General features: G+C 42.0%; 1 long non-coding RNA gene across 1 annotated transcript in view; it reads left to right on the top strand.

Annotated features, from left to right (window-relative positions):
* Positions 1-21,295, top strand: part of LOC126259592 (uncharacterized) — a 616,409-nt gene that overhangs the window by 159,730 nt on the left and 435,384 nt on the right. Inside the window, exon 2 of the long non-coding RNA XR_007546537.1 lies at positions 9,947-10,052. This is a non-coding gene — a long non-coding RNA (uncharacterized LOC126259592). The remainder of the gene's footprint in view (positions 1-9,946; positions 10,053-21,295) is intronic.

Below are 21,295 nucleotides of genomic sequence, written 5' to 3'. Positions count from 1 at the left end.
AGACAGGTCTCCTAAAAAATCATTTGCAGCCTGCAATCAAATCAAAGCGACGTGGATTGCTGTCAGGATGTGTCCTTTTGCAACATGACAATGCAAGGCCCCACAACAGTTGCAACAATCACAGACCTGCATTTTGAGTGTCTTCCTCATCCACCATACTCACCAGACCTTTCCCCAAGTTATTTCCATATGTTTGGAGCACTCAAAGACGCAATAGGAGGAAAGAAGTTACATTCTGATGAAGAGGTACGCCACGCGGTGCATGAGTGGTTGCGCGGACTACCAAAAGAACTTTTTCTAATGGAATTCATGCACTTAATAAGCGCTGGAGGACTTGCGTTGAGCGTGGGGGAGATTATGTTGAAAAGTGATACAGCTTTGTACCACTTCTGCACAATAAATAATATTTAAAAAAATATTTAAGGTTTTCATTTGACTCACCCTCGTAAATGCTAGGTATTGGTTGAACTGACGGTCTTTAGATTCGATTGATTTAACGTGTAACCCAAGTTTAAGGGGTTCCTTTTAGCCCTCATGCCGATGACAAATGGCTCTGAGCGCTATAAGACTTAACTTCTAAGGTCATCAGTCCTCTAGAACTTAGAACTATTTAAACGTAACCAACCTAAGGACATCACACACACCCATGCCCGAGGCAGGATTCGAACCTGGGACCGTAGCGGTCGCGCGGTTACAGACTGTAGCGCCTAGAACCGCTCGGTCACTCCGGCCGGCGATGCCGATGACCCCAAGTTTTCATTATTTAGGGTCAATTGCCAATTATCACATCATACAGATATCTTACCTAATTCATTATGTAATTGGTTTTGATGACCTTACTAGAGATAGCGGACAGTATCATCTGCAAACAAAGTAAGACGGCTGGTGATGACAAGCTGCCCTTCGCAGTAGTGGTTACGTGGCTCTGAAAATGACCAGGGTTACGGGTTGAAAAGTTTCATCCAAATGAAACATAACAAGTGAACCAGGCGGTACCTATCTCAGGTTCTTGTGAAATTCCAGTCGTGTACATTTCTTCCGCCATCATAATTCTGCCTGTCCACTAGCTAATCGAGCACTCCACACTCCCCTACGTGTGAAGGTGCGTGATTCGGTTAATTAAACAGAGCGCAATTACACGCCGAGGAACTGAAACGAAATAACAGGACGCCACGTGGCAGTGGAATGTGCGTGATTCTGACGAGTCTGGCGGAAAAGAAGGAGCGGAAGAGAGACCGGGGCCGGCCCGGCTGTCGGGAGCAGATGACGGCGTTTCTATTTCAATGCAGGGACGAGGAAACCGGCGCGGCGCCGTGATAGAGTGGAGCGCACGGCGGACGCCGGAAATGAGCGCGTGGCGTGGCGTGGCGTGACGTGACGTGGAGCGGCCGCTGCCGCGCTGGCCACGGTCGGTCAGTCGCGTGCGGCGCGGGACACGCGCGGACAATGGCGGCGTGCGCTGTCGCTGTCTCGGCTGCTGTTTCTGTCCGGGACAGAGTGCCGTGCCGTGCAGTGCAGAGCCGAGCCGAGCCGAGCCGAGCCGAGCCGCCTAATTACTGCCAGCTGCGGGGACGCCTCACCGCACGTCCCTTTCACTCCCACTTCAAACACTCAGCTCTTCCGGCACACATATTTCTGTCCGTATTGTTTCCTTAAAAAACGCTATTAGGTACCGTCTGCCACACGCTTCCCAAACCAACCCCTGTCCGTTTTTCTGTGGACGGCCACAGTGGTCGAAACGTGCCATGCCCCGAGTGCGGTTGACTGCCATAACAGTTCAGCGCCGACGTGGTCGTAAAGGGACCCTCACACGGTCATTCTTGTACTTGTGCCTTTTTCCCGCAATGACGTAGGGTCGGCATGGTTAATCGGAATTGGCAAGTTTAATTTAAGGGGTGGCCGGATGCCCTTCCTGCCGCCACCCCGTACCCCCCGGGATGGAATTAGTGTACCCCAACTGTCTATGTCTAGTGTAATCCATGGAATAGTGCGAATGTGGTCAGATGTTTGCGAGCCGTGGAACTGAGGCGGAACGTGGGGACCAGCCCGGTATTCACCTTAGTGGGATACGGAAAACCGCCTAAAAACCACATCCAGGCTGGCCGGCACACCGGCCTCCGTCGTTAAGCCGCCGGGCGGATACGATCCGCGGCCGGCACGCCTACCCGAGTCCAGGAAGCAGCGCATTAGCGCTCTCGGCTAACCTGGCGGGTCACCCTCACACGGTCATTTTTCATGGCGTAATACTGAGTGCTGCGCAGTACTGAGTATTGCGCAATAATATTGACCACCTGAGAGCGATGCTGACGATAGGCGCAGTGTATTGATGGAAACTGCGGAGCTTTAAAATTATTTACAGTTACTCAACACAAGGTGATTCACCAAGATATACAAATATTTTAATATGTTATTCAACAAGTAAGTCAAAAGTTAATATAAACATACGTCCGGAAATGTTTAGTTACGGAGTTGTTGTTGTTGTGGTCTTCAGTCTGAAGACTGGTTTGATGCAGCTCTCCATGCTACTCTATCCTGTGCAAGCTTCATCATCTCCCAATACCTACTGCAACCTACATGCTTCTGAATCTGTTTAGTCTATTCATCTCTTGGTCTCCCTCTACGACTTTTACCCTCCACGCAGCCCTCCAATACTAAATTGATGACCCCTTGATGCCTCAGAATATGTCCTACCAAGCAATCCCTTCTTTCAGTCAAGATTTACCACAAATTTCTCTTCTCCCCAATTCTGTTCAATACCTCCTCTTTAGTTATGTGATCTACCCATGTAATCTTCAGCATTCTTCTGTAGCACCACATTTCGAAAGCTTCTATTCTCTTCTGGTCTAAACTATTTATCGTCCACGTTTCACTTCCATACATGGCTACACTCCACACAAAAACTTTCAGAAACGATTTCCCGACAGTTAAATCTATACTCGATGTTAACAAATTTCTCTCCTTCAGAAATGCTTTCCTTGCCATTTCGAGTCTACATTTTATATTTTCTGTGCTTCGTCCATCATCAGTTATTTTGCTCCCCAACGGAGTTACGGCTAATAAAAGATTTTGCGTTAAATTTATCAACTTCGCTAATATGAAGGCATCGCAAAACGTTACGAGTTAAATTAAAGCACGGTTTCCATTCATTTTGTTGTTACTGATCTGGTGAATGTAATAAAACATGTCTCAGACGTGTATGTGCAGTAGTTGTCTAGAACATCCAGAGAAGCAAAGACATTTCGTAAAATTTTTAATTTATTAACTACTTGCCCCAATTTGTTTTTTAATTTCTAGACAATTACACCATGTTTTCAACAGAAGTTGTAGACAATTTAATTTTGGAAAAATGATGGTAATGACGTTAACTGAAACTGTATGAATGTGTCAGATAATCTGCATTTATTAGTACCATAGCACACGTGAATTCATGTTAAACAAAAAAAAAAAAAAAAAAAAAAAAAAAAAAAACAAAGCTCAGTGTTAAGGAAGTTGTACAGTGTACAGTGTACATATCATTTCATAATACATTCACAATAAATGTTCAAAAATGTCTCCACCGAGTTCAATCCATTTAGCTGCACGTGTATGAGAACCGTCTCCCGTAACTTTTGAAGTATTCCGCTAATGGTTCGTGTATTCGGAATCCTCCGAGATGTATAACGTACGCGATATTCGTTAACTGCAGGCGCAGCATTACCATCACATTTGCCATAAATAAACACCATATCGGCGTATTCCTCTGTCGTAAATTTGAAAGGCATCCCCATTTATAAATTATATAAACTTCAACAGTTACTATGTGGTTTCACTTAAATACACTGCTGCTATTATGTTCTTTCACTGAACAATACAGAAAACTAACTCTTTTCAAGATTAGAAAACGACTGAGACAACTCACTAACGGTTGCCAATAATGAGATAAATGTTTCTACATTCTTAATGGAAAGTAAGCAAATTTAGTTGAATAATAATCTTTGTTTCTCTGGATGTTCTGGAAAACTATTGCAGATATACGTCTGGGACATGTTTTATTAGATTCAGCAGACCAATAACAAAATATACGGAAATCATGCTTTAATTTAACCTCGTGCAGTTTTGCGATGACTTCATATTAGCAAAGTTGCTAAATTCAAGCAAAATCATTTATTAGGCATAACTCTAACTAAACATTTGCGGACCTATGTTTATATGAAGTTTTTTCTTCAGTTTTACTTGTAGAATAACATATTAAAATATTTTCATATCTTCGTGAATCACCCTGTATATTGCGCAGTATGTTGGAAGACTTCCCGTCGACAACGAGATCATTAGAGTCGGAGCACAAGCTCGGATTAGGGAGGGATGGGGAAGAAAATCGGCCGTGCCCTTCCAAATGAACCATTCCGGCACTTGTCTCAAACGATTTAGGGAAATCACGGAAAACCTAAATCAGGATGGCCGGAATGGCTTTGAACCGTGTAAGAGGTATGCGCTGCCTGCGATATGCAAGGTATAAGAGAATCGCTGACCAGAGAGCAGTGTTGACTGAGTACGAACTGTGTAGCTGTAGCAGTTAGTTGTTGCTAGTCGCTAGTCTGAGGTTGTCTGTGCTAGTCGCTAGTCTGCTCTGGTCTGGTGTATCGTGTTGGCTGGGCCGGTAGCGGTGCAGCGATGCCGGAGCCTGAGTATTATTGTATAAGGTAAAGAAGCAGCATCGCGCATATCTAGTAATGTATGTGAACTGTCATCCAAATGTTTTAAAAATGCCCTAATAATAATTTTTGTAATATAAAGTCATTTTTTTAAAGCATCCATTTCAATTTAAATAATTTATCCAATCCATGATCATTCCTTTCACGAATCAAAAATGTATAGGCCAGCATTGCACGAAGCTCTGCCGAAAATTTTTTAGGTAAGAAGATATATTCGCCGTTTTTATTGAGGTAAGAATTTTTGCTTTTTATTCAGAATGATCTTACATGGCCATGGCGCAGCACTGCTGTCGTCCTAAAATTTATTAGGTTACTGAATCTTTTTTTTATTTCGGGGTTTAGGAATTTTTCTGTTTCGAGCTTACATTAAATGAGAAAAGAATTTTGTCGGTACATTAAATGTGAATGCATTTCTGCACGGAGATTACTCGTAAATGGGAACCAATTTTTTTCTGAGGTCACACAAAAATTAGAATCATTAACCAAATATTTATTTAAATACAAACATTTTGTGGGGAGGTTACACTAAAAAAGAATCACATTAATTATTCATATTTAATTTATTTAATAATTACGTGTGGGGAGGTTACAACCGTCTTTCTCCCGAGTGCGAGTCCAGTGTGCCTACCACTGCGATACCCCGCTCGGTCGCAGTATGTTGTTCCGTGTATACGTGATATTGCAAAATGCACTACAGTTCCTGCCAAGACTTCGTGATTTACGGACGTGTAAACAACTATACAGAGACCCCATTTGACAGAATGAAAACAAATCATCTGGGCAAGTGCATTCAGACGAGTATTCTAAAAAAAAAAAAAAAATCGTTCAAATGGCTCTAAACACTATGGGACGTCACATCTGAGGTCATCAGTCCACTATACTTAGAACTTCTTAAACCTAACTAACCTGAGGACATCATACACATCCATGCCCGAGGCAGGATTCGAACCTGCGACCGTAGCAGCAGCGTGGTTCCGGACTAAAGCGCCTAGAACCGCTCGGCCACATCGGCCGGCGGAGTATTTTGAGAACAGATTTAATATTTATCCAGTAATCAACTATAGGAAGATTCGACAAAAGTGTTCAAGTGTAGGACAATAACGCCGCAACTGTTATTTGTTCATCTCAGAAGCCTGAATTATTTATTGCAGAAATACATAACGACACTATCTACCGATCATGTACAACAATGTATCTGACTCTTTTCAGGTTTAGCATTTTGAAAACTTAAATCGGACATGTATATGGACAGCACATATATGAAATATATAATGTATCGAGGTTCCTAAATTAACTTAAAGATTCCTCGTTCATCATTAACAAAATTCCGATAGTTATCTGGTTCTGCTGCACGGTCTTTTAGAATGTGCGTTTAATCGTGTGAGTAACGCCTTCCAAATCACTTTTCACATATCACCACTTCCTCCTGTTTTCGTTTCTCAGCCCGTGGCGATTGCCGACGTGTTCGCTAGGAAGGCAAAATACTTACTGGGGCATCCCGAGCACAAATATTGCGCACTAATATTGTACCGTTCTTGGGATCGCACTTTGGCGCAAAATATTGATACAAAATGTGCAGTAAACGTCTGTAGACGTTTTGAGACGTAGGCATGTTGATTGGTTAGCTGTGGTATAAAATAACAAGTTCATAAGATTGCAACGCTACTTAAGAATCGTTGTGTTGTAGTTCCTGCCTTAAGCCCGAAGACTGGTTTCAGCAGCCCTCGACACTATACTCAGCAAGACTCTTTGTCTGTGAATAAACTATAGGAACCTATACTCATTTGAACCTGCTAATTGTATTCACGCCTCGGCCTTCCTTTAAAATTCCGCCTCCTCCCGGCCCCCTAACACTTGTCTCCATTATAAAATTGACTGTACCTTGCGTAAAGTAGGATGGCATGAGTGGCTGAGAGGCACCGAAGCAGGGATGGCAGAAACCGACCGATTAAAAACGATACCGGTATTTTAGTTCTGAATAACCGGTATTTTTGGCGTGTGTTTGATCTCGGTTATAACAGGTGTATTTTTTCCTATTTTTTTTACTAATAACCGAGTAGAGAAACCGAAATATAAGTTAGCCATATCAGAAAATGGTAAGATTTTTTGTTTCCAAACAACACTTTTTTTAAAAAAAAAGAGAGTAATTTTTATTTTTAAGATTACCACTGCTTTGAAATTTTGCGTTCTTGTAGAAAATAGGAGAAGCCATCATCGTTATTATCATAACAATGACGATAGAGATGAACAACAAACAAATGCTATAAGAATTGTTAAAGCGTTGCTGAGACAGTGATGTGCCTTTTACACGTGGAATCGCCTATTCGATAGTTTGCTTGTACTCATTTGGTTTATATAGTAGTTTCACGCTCTCGTCGTCGGACATTAGTGGTATTTCAGAAAGACACCATCGCAAATCCGCAAGTAAGTGCGTTACCACTGAAGTAAAATGCTCCATTTCCTTTAAAACATTAAGAACGCGAGGAGCCACAACGAACTTGCGACATTGTATGATAGGAAACTTGTAAGTGCCATAAAAACCTGAATTATTCCTCTTCGGGCACTGCATCTATTTATTCACAAAAAATTTTCTAAGGCGATAGGATCCATGGTTCTATAATTATTTTTTGTTTGATTATAATTGTTAAATGTGTACAGATGGAAGTCCTATAAAACATAATGTTTCAAAAACAGAACTCAAAGGATGAACAAACTAACATTTATATATTGCTTGCGCAATTTCCGCTGAAAGAATCTTTCTTCAAGATATGATCCATGAAGCAGCAGGATTTTTATTGTCCACCGCTACCGGCGTTCTTTATCTCCAACAGTGTCATGTCAGAATGTCTATAACAGACTCATTCTGCTTTGCTAGAGCCTCAATGAATGCAGCTTTCCATGAATCAGCCAATCTCTTTTATTCCTCGCTGCTTGTAATTCAGGACTTTCTGTTTTCAATGTGATGCCGCGCGGAACGTCAAACTGAGCCTGGCATTCCGCAACTAGAGGGGGTTATCGGAAACACTGTGTAAATACTTCACATCGACACGGTCGCTTATCGGGAATATTTATGGATACATCAGCATGCATCCAATCAACCGATCCCTTCTTTTAGTCAGATTGTGCCATAAATTGTTTTTCACCAGTTCGATTCGCTACCTCCTAGTTAGTTATTCGGTCTAGCTGCCTAATTTTCAGCATTTTTCTGTATCACCATATTTCTAAAGCTTTTATTCTCTTCGGACTTTAATGAATTCCTCTTTTTCAAAAATACTTTTTTTGCTATTGCCAGTCTGCATTTCTACTTCAGCAACCATCCATTATTTTGCTGTCCAAGTAGCAAATACTCTTCTATGACTTTTAGTGTCTCATTTGTTAATCTAATCACCTCAGCATCGCCTGATTTAATTCGCCTACGTTCCATTGCACTCTATATATTTTTGTTGATGTTGACCTTATAATCTCTCTTCAAGACGCTATCCATTACGTTCAACTACTTTTCTACGTCCCCAATGTCATCGATAAACCTTAACTTTTTCATTTGTTCTCCCTGTAATTTATTTTTTGTTACAAATTTCTTCTTAGTCCCCATTGTTGCTTGTTCAGTGCACAGATTGAGTAAGATTGTGGATGGGCTACAACTTTTTCTCAGTCACTTCTGAACTACCGCTTCCCTTTCGTGTCCTTCTCTTCTTATAACTATAGGTTTCTGTACAAATTGCAAATAATCTTTCGCTTTCTATATTTTAACATTGCTACCCTCAAAGGTTCAAAGTACAGTAGCATCTACAAATGCTATAGACATAGGTATGCCTTTCATGTCTTAGGGTCAGTATTGCCTCACATGTTCCTACATTTAGCAGAACCCAAACTGATCATCGTGGATGGAGCTTAAAAAGCATCTGACATGTCACAAGCACTTTTCCTATGTGTAATGCTGGCGGCATTCTCTTTATCGCGTTATTAATTTTCCCAATTTTTACGATCTGAGTTTAGCTTCTCCTTTCATCGGTTTCTCCTTCACTTCTTTGAATGTTAGCCTGACTCCACCATTTGATGATAGAGAGTTAATCTGAAGAATCACTTTGTCCACCAAAAGAGACAGATTCGAAAGAATAAGATCGTTTTACGAGTGATTTACTGTCTAAGCATGATAACTCTTACTCTTCACGAAATATAATACTGCATTGCCTACGGTATAACAAACAATTCAGCATCGGTTCAAATGGCTCTGAGCACTATGGGACTCAACATCTATGGTCATCAGTCCCCTAGAACTGAGAACTACTTAAACCTAACTAACCCAAGGACATCACACAACATCCAGTCATCACGAGGCAGAGAAAAATTCAGCATCGGGAAACAGAGTGTGGTAATTGGTTACAGAAAATCAACGACACTAAGCAACCGAAGTGATATACTCACTAAAACAGTGGAAAGGAGTGGGTAGTCTTCTAATTGGTACGGGAATTTGGATATAGCGATGTTTAACTCATTTTGATTATTCCGAAAATGTGAGACGAAAACGAAGTACGGAGAGTTCATCTGAATGTAATTGGAGAAATTTTCGAAACTTTTCACGGTGAACAATGGTAAACGATAGCAAACGTGGAGAGTATATTACAAGGCTTGCTGTGCTAACCCCTGTACAGTTGAGTGGGAACGACACTTGCGAAAAATGATGTTCGGAAATACAGCTGTGTTATAAAGAGCACGGTATAGCCCTTCGTACTTTCCTATGGTTCAAAATGTACCACGAAAGAGCTGAGTAATCCCAAAAGTAAGGTCTCCTATTATCTTGTAACTACATAGACCTGTTTATTTCTACAATGGTTTACGTCAGTTTACAGCCTGAACATTTAGCTATTTTTCAACATAATCACCATTCCTGCTCCGACGACGAGGTGAAAGAAGAGGTTCATAACTTTCTGAACAGCATGGCGGTGAGTTGGTATGACATGGGCATACAAAAACTGCCACAGCGTCTACAAAAATGCATCGACAGAAATGGTGATTCTGTGGAAAAATAGCTAAATGTTCAAGCTGTAAACTGATGTAAATCATTGTAGAAATAAACAGGTCTATGTACTTAAAAAAATAGGAGACCTTACTTTTGGGATTATCCTCGTAGATATCCTCTTCTGGTCTTATTCTGAGAGCATACACCAATAGTTAAATTCTAAAAGTGTTTTATGTATATGGAATAAAAATACATCAGACGTGAAATTTTACTATTTCTTTTTCTATTGTTGCAGGTAAGCTGCCACTAGCGTTTCCGTTGTGAGGTATTGGTCATCCCTTCTTCTGGACTGTGACAACGCAAAGAGTCTCCAAGTCAACAGTGTTGCTGTTTAATTTCGAGTAAGTGACGCGCAAACCTTGCTGATCCTCTTGAAGTGCGTCCAGGCTATCCTTCTTTGTTTTTGTGTCATCGATCTTCTAATGGTTTAATATATACCACCGCCATTACCTCTCTTGCGCCGATCTATCTCAGAGTTGCTGTAACACTGAACGCCCTCAGTTGTTTGTCGCGCGTATTGCAGTCACTCTTACCCTTTAGGGGCTACACCTAATATCGGCTAGACCAGTAGACTTGATGTTTTACCTCATGTCCTTTCGCCCTGCCCTGTTTCTAGCTCGCCCCACATCCCTTTCCTCGTCGATTCGGCGGCGAACCTCTTTAGTTTCTTGTCAGTCCCCTTAATTTTCAACTTCCTTGTGTAACACCACGTCTTGAATGCTCCAGTTTTCTTCTTTTCCGATTTTTCTACACGCCTTGGTACACTTCCGTGGCATAGTGTGTTCCAAATTTAAACTCCCATACATTTCTTTTTCAGTGAACGCCTAAGAGTACGAGACTTCTTTTGGCGTAGGAATACTCTTTTTGCTATTAGCGGTCTTCCTATTATGTACTCCTTGGGTAGTCCGCCATGTTTTTTTTACTTCCAACGTAGCAGATTTTTTTCCATCTCGTTGCTCCTCACTACTTTCATGTTTCTTTCGTTTACTGTTAATCCTTATTCTGTGCTCAGTTGACAGTTCCTGTAATTCCTCCTCATTTCCGCTGAGGATACAGGTGTCAAAAGCGAAACTTATCATTGATATTCTGTCACTTCGAATATTAGTCCCACTCCCTCTTCCATATACAGGTTGAACATATTATACAAGAGAAATTGCATCTTGCCCTACGCTGTTTTAGTGTGAGGGCTTCTGTCTTGGTCTTACATTTTTATTGTTCCTTCTTCGTTCTTGTATGAACTCTATGTCTTTTGATACAGCGTATTCTCATTTTCTGGGGATTTTTAAAACATTTTGCATAACTTTACATTTTTGATTGATCTGCCGCTCTCAGGCCTTTACCTTTCATATACATTAACGACTCGTCATCTCAAAGATCCTGAATTTGTTTTCCAAAATTCTGTGTACCTATTACTCTTCTGGTCAGCAACATGGATGCATGAGTAGGGATGCTAGGTCCGAAACAGGAAAGCCAGACTCGGTTATCTATTTTGCCAGCCATTTTGATCTAATAGCTGGATTGCCTATGTTAAAGAGCAATAGAGTCTGTTGAGTATGAGACTTAAACGTGCTTAAACTAAAAATACAACCAGTGAAGGGTCTTATAAATTGGCAATTGTGGCAGCAACCAAGTGCACAGTCTTCTTAAATGCTTAGTCTTCTTCCTAAGTTAATTTTATGTCAAAATCAACTAATTCACTAAACAAAATACACGAATATCTATTCTTCTGGGATGAAATCGAAAAGATATTCAATAACTTTGGTCAGTCCAACAGATTTATGATAAAATGACAATCTGTAGTTAAGTTTTCGTATTAATCTTCCTCATTTAAATCCACTTTGAGAGCTTTGTTTTCATTGGAAACCATTTCGTGGAATTCTTGACAAGATAATTTTAAATTGTAGAACAACAATAACATAATCTTAGTGCTTGTGCTTATAGCCTGGAATTTCAAAAGCCATCTTCTGCCAATTTCGTTAATTCGGAGTAAAATTCTTCATTATACTGTGAGTTGAAATTCGTGAAATTTTGCCGCTGATCAAAGAATTTACTGCCATCCAACTTCAATTTTTTTTTTTGTTTCTAGGCAGAATATCTATATCTGACTTTTCAGGCTTTCCCGACGGATCTGCTTAAGATACACTTCTCGGGTTTACCGCCGGATTCGTATTGTGTAAATCGCACAATATTTCACCGATGTAGCTGCTCGACATCTTCAGATGATGGTAGTTGCTGCTGTTACTGCTGCAAGTCGCGTATTGTGCGATCCACACTATACGATCCAGCGGGAAACCCGAGAAGTGTATTTGCAAAATATCTGTAGCTTCTGCTTCTTGGTCCCAGCATGGAACATTAGTTAATGTCACCCACTAAAAGTGCTTTAATTGGGTGCTAAATTCATATGTCCAGAGTGATGTCTTTGGCAATTATGTGCCTATTATTGATGTTTAGCCATAATTCTTACGCCACATTTGATCAGTAAATTCTTCTTTGACTCGTTGGCTCTTTGAGATATTGTGGGTTAGGTTCGTTTGGCCTACAAAGAAAAACCTAACGACACAGGCATAATAATAGCATTGGTTAGTATATCTGTATACCGTTGTGGTGTATCTCCTTATCCCTCTTTATACTTCTTTCTCGCATTGACGTCATTAGCCTCGAACGGCCTTTAGTTGTGTGTTCTCTACTTCATTGCTAAAAAGTCTAAAGAAGCCGTACAGCCGGCCTTGTTTATACTTGAGCGGACATGACTGTAAAAAGGCGAACGTGTCCGATTAAGGCTGCGTTCACAGTGGCACCGACAACGGTCGTCAGACACCGTCCCTAGACGTAGCCCGATAACATCAGCCGACTGCGTGGTCATAATATGTCCGATCTCCGTCAGTTTTTGGCAGGGTCAAGGAGGTTAGGTTAGGTTAGATTCTGTACTATGTATGAAGTAGATGAGAGTTTAACCTCTTAGGGTGGGGTGATACCACGACGCCTCTGTGCTTGGATACGAGGTGCTGCATGCGGGCTCTGCTATTAAAGAGACGCCAAATGCATGTGAATTAGCTTTCCTGTCTCGCAAAGAGCGCGGCCAGTATACGCTCTGTTCTTAGTTATTGGAATATCCAGGAAAGTTTTACGAATACATGAGATGACTGGAGAAAAGTTGTTACATACTTGAGATAATTCGTGGTGACCTTGAAAAGCAAGTTACGTAAACACTCTGTTTTGCTGCATTTATTTAAAGTTGTGTAGACGTACATCAATTAACCTTCAATGTCTGTCATTTAGTACACGAAGAAAAGACAGTTATAAAATGTGGCACGAGATACTCTGGTAACCTAAAGTCCTTAAAAGTGGAAATACATACCGTACATCATATTTGCAAACCTCTTCATATTAACAGAATCACTACCTTAGTGGCATAAAACGCCAGTAAGTAGTAATAATAATTTGTAGACAACTAATAACAACTTACCAAAAAACAAAGATCCAGTACAGTAGTTATAACCATGTCAAGATACGCCATCCTTTTCACTTGAACAAATTAATTTTGATGTTATGATCTACCAAAACTAGACATGATTGTCTTATTGGGATTGCCGCGAACGTTCTTTGAATAAAAATATGGCATTTCAGTCTTTGAACGCTATTTTATATTTTCAATGACCGGTTTCAGGCTAGCTGCCCATCTTCAGATCTGTTACATAAAGTTAAAAATATAATTAACAAGAGAGATATAGTTACTGATAGAACTATCTTAGTTTACAAAAAGAAATTTTGAAATGTATTAAATGCCAACATTCCATATATTGCAGTTACAGAGTAACCTGTCAGTACAGAACTATTTGTTCGGTGTCATAGCTAAATAATTTTTAATCTGTTAAAACCTTATATCACAGTTTGGAGAAACCTGATTGGTAAAAGTAAGAAGTATCCTCTATCTGTAACATCTTAATACATATGCACAGTTCTTACAGGTAGAGGGCACTTTTTACTTTTACCAATCAGGTTTCTCCAAACTGTGATATAAGATTTTAACGGATTAAAAATTACTTTCGTTAGACAGCGAACCAATAGTTCTGTACTGACAGGTTACTCTGTAATTGCAATATATAGTATGTTGGCATTTAATACATTTCAGAATTTCTTTTTGTAAACTAAGATAGTTCTATCGGTAACTATATCTCCCTTGTTAATGGGGGCTAGCCTGAAACCGGTCATTGAAAATAAAAAAATAGCGATCAGAGACTGAAATGCCATATTGTTATGATCTATGCCTAAAATTTCCAATAAAGATTTTTCCTATTTGAGGTTTCGAATAAACCTCTGATTTCAGTCCGTATATTCCGAACAATATCCCGATTATGGTATTTTCATCCTCAGGATGCCACAAACTCACTCTTTCTTGGACTAAACTTATCAGTTTCTCGCGGCCCACATTTCGTGTGCGAGACCGTCTGTCGATTTGACCGAAGAAAACAAACTGATTTGAATTTCACCGACTATCGTCCGAATCTGTACGTTCGGGAGACAAGATCGGACATAGCGTGACCGCGCACGTAGTGGCGTAGTGATCTGAAAAGATCGTCCTTCTCCGGCCGATGTCGGGCGTCGGCGGAATCCACAAATATCGGAGCCACTGTGACCGCAGCTTAAAGCCGTGCTCCTAACAATCCAACGTACGATTTGTCGCGCTCAGTGTGCGATAGTTCTCGAATTTATCTGCCCTTACTATCTTCGAGCTGAGTGGATCATATTCTTCCGAAATTCCAGTTTTACGTCTCCATCCTTATAGACAGTATATGTTATGTCCAGGGAAACTCCTCTGCCGGTGTGTATGTGCACAATCGTATTTGCATATCGGCTGGCACTGCGCCGAACAATCGCGGCTACCTGTAGTACATTTGGCAACGTCGCGCGCCGCTCTGGCGAGCAGTTTGCGTCAGCGTCTAGCATTACTTTTTAGCTGCAATTTGCTTGCATCAGCCTTCCTGCTTCTAGCTGCATAAATAACTACACTGCTCGAGCGTACAGTAGCAACGCTCTACAGACAGAGAAGTCAAGGATTATAGACTCATTCACCACTGTGTTTATGAGACACAAGCGATCGTTTCTCTTAACTTGACAAGAGATTTGTCTGAAGAAATGACGTAGAGTGCTGTGCTTAGTAATGTGCTGCGTACCCAATATTCTCTAGAAGTCCACTGCTGTTTGTTCCAAAGACTCCATCTATGCAAGTAACACAGTGGCAAGCTTCGTTTTGCTGTTACCGCAGTGGCTAATAGTCACGAGTAAGGTCCGCTGTGTTCTGGTGTACTGTAGGTAATATTGTTTACATTAACCGTGGAGTATGCTAAATAGTTTTTCGTGAATTCTATATGATGTCCACTACACACAAATGAAGCACTATTTCATCCGGAAAAAAAAATTGCTGGGATATCGATGAGGGCTTTGACGGGTTTAGCAAAGCTAGCTGATGTTCTTAAGATTAAGTTTTGACGTCAGACGCATTATTGTACCGATAGAGAGAAGGACTGATTGCAAACTGACTCTTGATCAACCGAAACTAGTGGTCGGAGCAAAAACCAGAAAATTCCACTACCACCTCAACAGTCTCAGGTAAACTACGGTGGCTAATCATTCAGTGGATCATCTCACGTTCTTCCGGTAGGTGTACCGCATACTATGGCTCATCAGTCTACAACAGATCCTTTAAATGCTTCACAGATCAGTGATTAGGCTTCTGTGAACAACGCTGTGGTCTCGTATTTATTCTTCTAATCGTCGACTTCTGGGCAGCAGCACGTCCAAGATCAGCTGCGTACTGTCACTTCTTGCTGGTCGTTCTGCATCACCTATGCATGAACAGTAGTGAAAGTTTTTCGCAGCGGTTGACAGGGTCGTCTCACCTTTTATTCGCATACCAAGTCTACAATTTACGTCCGAAACATGTTCTGAATTTTGGAGGAGGATAACACTTTAGTCAGAAGATTTGACCAACACATTGCTTCAATAGGCATTGTCCTACAGGAGACAGTATGACCATGCCCTGCTCCAAAATTTGGACTTACTTATTTTGCCTATAGCTTAACATTGCATCATAAGTACGTATTTTGAAGGAAACGCTCTGGTCGTCTTTGGGGATGAAATTCCTATCACGATATCTCATTTTTGAATTTGGGAGGCATTTTGCACAATGTCATGTGGTTTCATCAACAAAGCTGCGCCCAATATCCTCCCTCTAAAAATCATTTTTTTCCTTTCTTTTTTCTGTTCGCAATTATTTTTTATTCGAATGTGGAGTGAGGTAGGGTTCTTTTTCAAAAAATGAAATGTGAATAGCGCACGTCTACACTGCTACGTTTAGGACAATATACTAGAACAGACGGCGATTTCAAGGTTGTAGTTTACCATACATCACCGCGTCCAGGGATATGTGCTGTTCTTCTGCAAGACCTTCTTACCTTTTATAACGTCCATGACCGATGTCGTAAAGGGAGCGCGTGTATTTGATTTAAAGTCCATCCATATTGATTTCCGTTTGAATTATACAGGAGCTGTAACGATATTTACAGTTCTTAAAGATATTAAGTATTCGATAATACCGTTATGAATTTTGTTGGAGATGGAACATCATACAGATTTTCTTCGAGGTCGCGACTAATAGAATTATAGATGTTTCGTTTTTATACCTTACACCTCTGATAATCAAGAGATTATCCGGAGGCAGTAACATACAGTTACGTTTCAGGAATTTTGAGTAAAGCAACCTCCAACAAGATCGGCATCATATCGTCACTTTAACTCGCTGGATGCAACTGCTAAGATCTTTCGTTTTACGAGCGCTCAGGTCTTAGTAAACTTCCACAGGAACATTTCAACTCTTTACGAAGGAAAAGCGTGTAAAGTGCGGGGAGCTGTCAACGGAACGGCATTTATGTTATCACAATAAGAAAGCCGATTGTTAACATTTATTTGACTCTTTCAGTGATGTAAAAATCAGCATATTACTAAATACTTACACTTCTTCAGCCTTAGGAGTTTGCAATGCAGTTCATCTTCACGCCGTGAAATTTACGTACTGACAGGCGTCCGTCGTTACTGTGGTGAAGAACGACAGTAAAACGAAGAGAAACAGATCCAGTGTCCGGACACTTAAATAAACTTCTTCTAAATCTCCGTCAATACTTCAACATCCTATCTTGAGTTAAGGTTAGCACCTTAACGTTACATTTACTCCGAATGATCACCTGAAGATGAGATGAAGCTCGAAACGCGTAGCGATCTGTATTTAAAATATACGTACTTCAAAATAAAATTTGATCCACGATCGATGTCAGATTTGTATAATACACACATCAAAAAAGTTCTGCATCACCTCGGTACCGAGAGTTCCGGAACCTGTACAGAAAATTGGAATAAAGATCAACATAAACATCATTTTCGCCCTGTTTATTGCTCATGAAAACCACACATTGCATGTTGCACCACCAGACATCGAGACCTCCAGAGGTGGTGGCCCAGATTGCTGTACACGTCAGTACCTCTAATACCCAGTAGCACGTCCACTTGCATTCATGCATGAATGTATTCGTCGTGGCATACTATCCACAAGTTCATCAAGGCGCTGTTGGTCCAGATTGTCCCACTGCTCAAAGGCGATTCGACATAGATCCCTCAGAGTGGTTGGTGGGTCACGTCGTCCATAAACAGCCCTTTTCAATCTATCCCAGGCAAGTTCGATACGGTTCATGTCTGGAGAACATGCTGACACCTCTAGTCGAACTCTGTCGTTATCCTGGAGGAAGTCATTTACAAGATGTGCACGATGTGGGTGCGAATTGCCGTCCATGAAGACGAATGTCTCGCCAATATGCTGCCGATATGGTTGCACTACCGGTCGGACGACGGCATTCACGTATTGTACAGCCGTTAAGGCGTCATCCATGACCACCAGCGGCGTACGTCGGTCCCACATAATGCCGCCCCAAAACAGCAGGGAACCTCCATCTTGCTGCACTCGCTGGACAGTGTGTCTAAGGCGTTCAGCCTGACCGGGGTGCCTCCAAACATGTCTCCGAAGATAGTCTGGTTGAAGGCATATGCGACACTCATGGGTGAAGAGAACATGATGACAATTCTGAGCGGTCCATTTGGCATGTTGTTAGGCCCATCTGTACCGCGCTGCATGGTATCGTGATTGCAAAGATGGACCTCGCCATGGACATCGGGAGTGAAGTTGCACATCATGCAGCCTATTTCGCACAGTTTAAGTTGTAACACGACGTCCTGTGGCTGCACGAAAAGCATTACTCAACATGGTGGCGTTGCTGTCAGGGTTCTACGCAGCCATAATCCGTAGGTAGCGATCATCCACTACAGTAGTACCCCTAGGGCGGCCTGAGTGAGGCATACCATCGACAGTTCCTATCTCTCTGTATCTCCTCGCCGGCCGAAGTGGCCGTGCGGTTAAAGGCGCTGCAGTCTGGAACCGCAAGACCACTACGGTCGCAGGTTCGAATCCTGCCTCGGGCATGGATGTTTGTGATGTCCTTAGGTTAGTTAGGTTTAACTAGTTCTAAGTTCTAGGGGACTAATGACCTCAGCAGTTGAGTCCCATAGTGCTCAGAGCCATTTGAACCATCTGTATCTCCTCCAAGTCCTACTAAGATCGCTTTGGTTCACTCCGAGACGCCTGGAAACTTCCCTTGTTGAGAGCCCTTCTGGCACAAAGTAACAATGCGGACACGATCGAACCGCCGTATTGCCGTCTAGTCATGGTTGAACTACACACAATATGAGCCGTGTTCCTCCTTCCTGTTCCTGGTGGAATGACTGGAACTGATCGACTGTCGGACCGCCCACCCCCCCCCCCCCCCCTTTCGCCTCCGTCTAATAGGCGCTGCTCATGCATGGTTGTTTACAACTTGCGGGTTTAGTGACATCTCTGATCAGTCAAGGGAACTGTGTCTGTAATACATATCGACAGTCAACGTCTATCTTCCGGAGTTCTTGGAATCGGTGTGATGCAAAACTTTTTTTTATGTGTGTAATTAATAAAGTCTTTATTTATGTTGTTCTGAAAAATAGTATTAGTGGCACCTAATTTCATTTAGCATATCATTATCAGCCATTTCTGTAGCTATATTGTAAGTTCTCGTCAAGTCAGACATCGGGGCACACTTTCGGCCGTTGTCTTCAGCAAGCCCGATCTTTCGGTGATCTCTGACAGTTGATTTCTGCTTGTTTCTGTATATCTTTGTCCCATCAGTCTCGTGGTCTTCTCCTGTGTCTTCAGCGGTGTCTTGTCCATCGCTAGACCTGGCTTCTGACCACATGCCTAGCCCGTTAGCATTTCATTAGTGCTGTCCGTTCCTAGATATAATGGCCTCTATGTTTTGACTACAGTGATCGGTCTCTGCGACGTTCCTAGTGTAGGTTGGGGGAATAGCAGTGTAACCCTGAAGAAGATCAAAGCAGAGGAGTCGTAACGTCTAGCATCGCAGAAATCGAAAGAATGTGACGTGGCGTAGCAACTCGAAAGATTTCACCATCAATTACAGTGGCCACGAAAGCAAGCACTCTTCTCTGAAAGAAGTAGAGAAACGCGTGATAACACTCGTATCTCTGGCGCTGCGTCGTGTTGGAAGAAGGCGTCGAACTGTAATACGACATTTATTGTTGTCAGTAATTCCCATAGTGAGTGTTTCATTCTGAAGCAGAATGTGCTGCAGTGTTGAAACTTCTCGGCAGACTAAACCGCAGGACAAGGACTCGAACCCGGTGCCTTTCCTTAGCAGATGTGAGTGAAGTTTGGAAAGCAGGTCGCGGGTTGTGGCTAGATAGCTCTGTCGGTAAGAGCACTGCTGACCAACTACTGGGTCTTGGCATCGAGTCCTGGTCTGGCTTATAGTTGTTAACATTCGTTATTACTAGAGGAGGTCACTGACTATCGTTCCGTGAGCTGAGCTCCACTGTCTCCTTTGTTACCAGAATAATTTCCCACTCGAGTTTGGATACGTAGTGGCCATTTATCCTCTCGGAATACTGCGTCATCTGTCGCATCGTAACCTCGCCCTGTCTAATCAGACGTCGGTTTTTTTATTTGCTTTCATCTCCTCGAGTGGAGAATTTTTTTGTTAGTGTGCGCTGCGCCGTATTTCAGTGATAATGAGGCCGCTGTGTGGCAGTGAGCCGTGACTGGTGCCGTCTCGCCCCTTCTCGCTCTGATTAATTCATGCGCTGCTCAGTGAGTCGTGTTCTCAGCCTGCTGGCTCGTACTTTCGGCTCTTGGTTCCCGGTATTAATTTAAGAAGGCACAATCTCTTCGTGTAACTAATGGCGACCGGCCACTATTCATTAATTGTTATGTAAAACTTAGGCATTTTTAATGCCGTCGTATTGGTGGTAACACTTGTACTACTGAACATTTAAGATAGTGGTATGTTTCAATTTATTACGTACTTGAAGTAGTCTTTTATCTGTATCTATCAAGATTTAAATGCACTGCAGGTGTCTGCAGTGGTCTCTCACATTAGAACTGTCTTTCCTCTAGGCGTTACGACACGTTGCTATGGCTTCCAACCTGCACAGTATCTGTGCCAACAGAAAATTAGTAACTGTAAGCAAAATCCAGTGATGTTCCAACTGTGACCGTCCGTGTTTAACTTCGAGCTGACTAGCAATTAATTATAGACGAAGCAACAGCAATGATCGGAAACATGACGAATACATTGAAACATGACGAATACACTCGTAGTGACAAATTTAGAGGGACAGTGCTACAATCCTCCAAAACTGTTTCAAGGACAGCACGGAAATATTACACCAGGTTGTCGTACTGTGGGCAGAACAAATTCGTTTCAGAATGAAACTGCAGTTTCTTTTCCATTGTACAACTCACGCGTCTCTCAGTGCATTTTTGCTCTGTCTAAAGACCGACCAGAACTTAGCGACGTTGGACAGTGAAGTTCACGCTTTCGGAGTAAGAAAAGTGCGAGGAATGTACGTCATAACATATCCACGATTACACAAGAATTTGAGATTCATAGATCAGTAGTTTCTGGGGTGAATCTTGGGCAGCACAGAGACGAAGTTCCACATCCGTGCTGGCCGAGCGGTTCTAGGCGCTTCAGTCTGGAACCGCGAGGCCGCTACGGTCGCAGGTTCGTATCCTGCCTCGGGCATCGATGTGTGTGTTGTCCTTCGGTTAGTTAGGTTTAAGTAGTTCTAAGTTCTAGGGGACTGACGACCTCAGATGTTGAGTCCCATAGTGCCCAGAGCCATCCACATCCGTAAACTGCTGTACTGGAGGACCACTTATATTTGCCGAAGGGACGTCGTGTCTCCTCCAATGAGCCATATGGGTCAATCGACAGTCTACTGACAAGAGAACATCGCGAACTTGACCTCATATTTTAAGCAGGAAAGGCACTCTTGCTAGATATAAACCCCAACAATAGCCCCCGCGCGAGAATTGGGCCCATAAAGCTGACAGTACGCAGTTATGACCCACTGAACGTACAGCTTTTCAACATGCACGTGTGGATCTTCCCCTTTGAATGTACAGAATGACTGTGCTGGTAAAACTTCT

Source organism: Schistocerca nitens, chromosome 1 (genome assembly GCF_023898315.1).
Source record: "Schistocerca nitens isolate TAMUIC-IGC-003100 chromosome 1, iqSchNite1.1, whole genome shotgun sequence".
Taxonomy (NCBI): Eukaryota; Metazoa; Arthropoda; class Insecta; order Orthoptera; family Acrididae; genus Schistocerca; species Schistocerca nitens.
The sequence above is the reverse complement of the archived record's forward strand: the minus strand, read 5'-3'. Positions and strand labels throughout refer to the sequence as shown.